Source organism: Eurosta solidaginis, chromosome 2 (assembly GCF_040869045.1).
Source record: "Eurosta solidaginis isolate ZX-2024a chromosome 2, ASM4086904v1, whole genome shotgun sequence".
Lineage (NCBI taxonomy): Eukaryota > Metazoa > Arthropoda > Insecta > Diptera > Tephritidae > Eurosta > Eurosta solidaginis.
The window spans coordinates 156,759,946-156,764,905 of record NC_090320.1 but is presented as its reverse complement, the minus strand read 5'-3'; positions in this window follow the sequence as shown (position 1 = coordinate 156,764,905).

Sequence of the window (4,960 nt, the reverse complement as noted above, 5' to 3'; positions counted from 1 at the left end):
GTGTATATATGTACATACATGCATACGATTTTACATAGCTATATTGTAATTTATTTTGTGAAAGTACATAATGTAAACAAATATATAATATATAGCAAGAGGCAACACTTTTTTTTTTTTTTTGTACTATTATCCTTACTTATTTGCGCTTACAATTCTTTATTTTTCAGTTTTGCCTTTTTCTAAACAACAGCAGTTGTGTGGTTATTTCGATGTAAACACCTACTTTTGTGGGTAAGAAATTATCCGGCTACTTTCGTGGATAGAATACCAAAAGGGTGTAAAAGTTTCCACACGATTTCGTTACCGTGGTGAAGAATGTTGTTACCACACTAGAATCGGGGCGTAACTGTAACTTTAACTTTAAATTTAACTTTAACTTTAACTTTAACCTTAACTTTAACTTTAACTTTGACTTTGACTTTAACTTTAACTTTAACTTTAACTTTAACTTTAACTTTAACTTTAACTTTAACTTTAACTTTAACTTTAACCTTAACTTTAACTTTACCCGCGGGGGTATCGGTCCCCTACCGGGCGCCTCCTCAGGTGGTGGATAGAGGAACGCTTCCCACAAGACGGGAGGTACTGAGTGAATTAAGTACTCAGGGCGAACCAAAACGAGCAATCCAGTGGAAAAATGGGAATGTGTTGCTCTAAGGGCAACACATCCCAAAGTTCCGGTGGAAGGGCGATAGGATGCCGCCCTAAAATACCCCATCAAGCATCCACAGGATCGAGACCAGTAAGATCCTGTTGACCAAAACTGGAAATATGATTATGAACTGATTGCTACGGGCTGGCGATGACGATAGGCTACTACCTTAATAAGCAAGGGTGACACCTTGCCGAAACGGCTGGTAGGTTAATATCGGCATCGTCTCCGTCTCGTTAAAACCTTGGCAGGTCTTCAAGTACGTTCGAAGCACGTCGCCATTAAGTTGGTGGTGCAGGCTCAGTTGAGACGACTCCTGACTAACGCTGTATTCTGGCTCTGAACACAGACTCCCATAAGGACCTGTGTCAACCCACGCGTGGCCTCCCTGCTTCTGCAAAGATAACCACGGGAATTGAAGACGGCGACTGCACATCGTGCGGAGATAGCGGCTTGAAGCGGAGACCCAATAGAACAAATGAGCAACAAAATAAAAACAACAAAGGAAGATAAAAGTAGAGAAAGCGAGAAAGAAAGGGGCGATGAAGCGGTGTTCAAGGAAAGCACTAAAGTGCTGAGATCGCCGGTTTTAACAACCCCCGCTAAAGCGACCTTGTCGGTAATGCCCACACAAGGCACCGAATCGGCGGAAAAGACAAAGGCAGCGAAAGCACAGCTGCGCAATAACCCCAGCCAGTCAACACCTGCTACTGCAAGGGAAAAAGCGTCGGTCAGCTCACCCAATGTCGTTGCACAGCGCGCTGTTGGGAAGGAGAAACGCGCGACTCCGCCAAGAGGCTCACTCTCATACACAAGCCTCGAAGGGAAGAGCCAAGACGAACTGCTGGAGTACGCGGTATCAGTGCTGCGCGAGATGCAGGAAACCGCTCTCAAGCAGAAGACCGTGTCCAAGGACATAAAAACCGGTATGGCTCTTCTCGAGGAAGCGTTAAGCTGCATGGGATCGTTAAGGGCCCAAAAGGTAGATGAGAGCAGAGAATCGGGCCGAAAAAGCAAGAGGGCACGAACGAGCTCAGATTCCCACTCGGAGGACTTGGAAGCCAAAAAGAAACGAGATGAAAGAACAAATACGCTTTCACAAGGTGAGTCTTGGTCCAATGTAGCGCGCCGGAGGCTGAAACAGCGGGCCCAGCCAGCCAAGCAGGCAACCCCCGTCCAAGCTCCTAAAGCTCAAAAACGGGCGAGAAAGAGGAGACAAGCAGCAACTTTTGTGGTAAAACCTGTGGAAGGCAAAAGCTATGCCCAGGTACTAGGGGCCATACGCGGCCAGCTCCGCCCTAATGACACAGGTACGGTGGTACGGTCAGTACGAAAAACCAAATCTGGTAACGTACTGATTGAAACGGCGCGCTGCAGTGACCAGACGGCCTTCAGAGCAGCTATAGGTAGTGCAGTAGGAGAGGTCGGTGAAGCACAACAGCTCTCCAAGCGGATGGAGTTGGAAGTACTTGGCATGGACTGTCTCACAACTGAAACAGAAATCCAAGACGCAATAAGGAGGGAGGTCGGAAAAGAAGAAATCACTAGACCTCTCCGTGTCTCTGTGTTCGCAGCAAACCAAAGAGAACAGAAAATGGCGGTCGTCGAAGTGGACGAGAATATTGGCAACGCCCTACTCAAAAAAGGTAAAATTCCTATCGGATCGATACAGTGCCGAATCAGACAGCGAGCAGAAGTACAACGCTGCTTTAGGTGTCTCGGCTACGGACACCGGAAGGCAGAATGCAAGGGTCCAGACAGAAGTAACGCCTGCTGGAAGTGTGGGCAAAGCGGCCACAAAGCTTCGGCCTGTACCGCAGCTCCAAAATGTTACCTGTGTAATACACAGAAGCTCGATCATGTCCCTGGATCTGGAGCATGCAGCATTTTCAGAGCGGCACTCGCTGTTGCAAAGGCCAAAGTCTCAATTCAATAGTGATTAGTTTTATCCAAGGCAACCTAAACCGGAGCAGACTTGCTGATGAGCTACTACAACAGTTGGTCTTAGACAATAAAGCTAACAGCGTTATCATCAGCGAACCCTATAGAGCCCGAAATGATTGGCATATAGACAACACCGGCACCGCCGCAATCTGGATGACAGATGCAAACGCCAATATTGTGAACCGTGTTGCCGGACAAGGCTACGTCCGCCTAACTACGAATAATACCACAATAGTAAGCTGCTACTTGTCCCCGAATGATCCCATTCAAACGTTCAGGGAGAAGCTTGAACTTATTGAAGACGACCTGAGGGACTTAACTAGTAACCTGGTTGTGGCGGGAGACTTTAACGCAAGAGCCGTCGAATGGGGAATACCGCAGACTAACACCCGTGGAAGGTTAGTCCTTGAGATGGCAGCCAGGCTCGGTTTGAACGTGCTTAACACTGGTACGACCCCTACATACCGACGGCCAGCCTTTGGATACTCGATCCCCGATGTAACACTAGTGTCAGAAAGCCTGCTGCTGACCGCTGCTGGATGGAGAGTCATAGAGGATCTGACTGGCAGCGATCACAACTACATCACTTTCCACATAAACGATCCCGGTCAGAGGCAGATTCCGAACGGGCCACGCAGAACAAAAGCATGGGACGCATCCAAGGTCGACTCTGCCACGTTCTCCGCATCAGTACTGGGGGATGCCCGACGGATAATCAACAACTCCAGTCCGACGGAAGAGACGGTTGAAAAGACAATGAGCTGTCTTCGCCACGCTTGCAACCTCTCTATGCCACGGAGTGGAGTGTGGAGGGGTAAAAAGCAGGTATACTGGTGGAATAGCGAAATCGCGGAGCTGCGGAAAATATGCCACAGGATGCGAAGGCTAGCAACTCGCGCGCGCGGCAGGCCTGAGGCTCTAGAAAAGTCGGAAGCGTACAAAGGAGGGAAGAAAGCTCTTAGTGCTGCCATTAAGCAAAGCAAGCTTAAGTGCTGGAAAGCGCTTTGCGAGGAAGTGGATCGAGATCCATGGGGGCAGGGATATAAGATAGTAATGAAGAAGTTCCGTCCGCCAAACCAGCTGATGGACGAGAACCAAATAAGGAACATTGTGGATGGCCTGTTTCCCACCCAACTGCCTAGGGAGGGCGGGTACGTTACCCATGAAGATCGCAACGTGGAACCATTCCAAGAAGAAGAGCTTAAAACTGCCGTGCGAACTATGAAACCTAGGAAAGCATCTGGGCCCGACGGAATACCCGCGGAGGCAATTAGACTAGCTGCAAACGACTGCCCAGAACTTATGTTGCACATGTACAACAAATGTCTCGAAGAAAGAATTTTCCCCACCATATGGAAGACAGCACGACTGGTTCTCATTCCAAAAGGGAAAGGAGATCCCAACTCTCCATCATCCTACCGTCCCCTATGTATGTTGGACACAGCAGAGAAATTGATGGAGAGTCTCCTGAAGCAACGCCTCACCAGAGCGTTACAGGACGCCGGAGGACTGTCGCCCGACAGCATGGTTTTCGGAGGGGGCACTCTACAATAGACCACCGTGGTGTGATGGTAGCGTGCTCCGCCTATCACACCGTATGCCCTGGGTTCAACTCCCGGGCAAAGCAACATCAAAATTTTAGAAATAAGATTTTTCAATTAGAATAAAATTTTTCTAAGCGGGGTCGCCCCTCGGCAGTGTCTGGCAAGCGCTCCGATTGTATTTCTGCCATGAAAAGCTCTCAGTGAAAACTCATCTGCCTTGCAGATGCCGTTCGGAGTCGGCATAAAACATGTAGGTCCCGTCCGGCCAATTTGTAGGGAAAAATCAAGAGGAGCACGACGCAAATTGGAAGAGAAGCTCGGCCTTAGATCTCTTCGGAGGTTATCGCGCCTTACATTTATTTTTTTTTTTTACTCTACAATAGATGCCATAGCAGAAGTTATAGACGCAGTCAAGAAAGCCGAGACAGCGTGCCACAGAGCAAGACCTATAGTGTTGCTGGTCACGCTGGACGTCAAAAACGCTTTTAACTCAGCTAGGTGGGAGGACATGCTTGAGGCACTAGAAAGCACTTTCAAAGTACCGCAATATTTGTTAGAAATTTTAAGGGACTACCTAAGAGAGAGGTATCTAATATATGAAAGTACTCACGGTCAAAAAAAGGTAAAAATAACAGGTGGAGCAGCCCAGGGTTCGGTACTAGGTCCCGATCTCTGGAATATAACTTACGACAGTCTTCTTCGATTAGACATGCCGGAAAGCACCTTCCTCGTTGCATTTGCAGACGACGTGGCAGCTGTGATAACAGCACGAAGCTGCGAGCTGGCACAGCTAAAATTAAACCAGGTCATGCGTAAT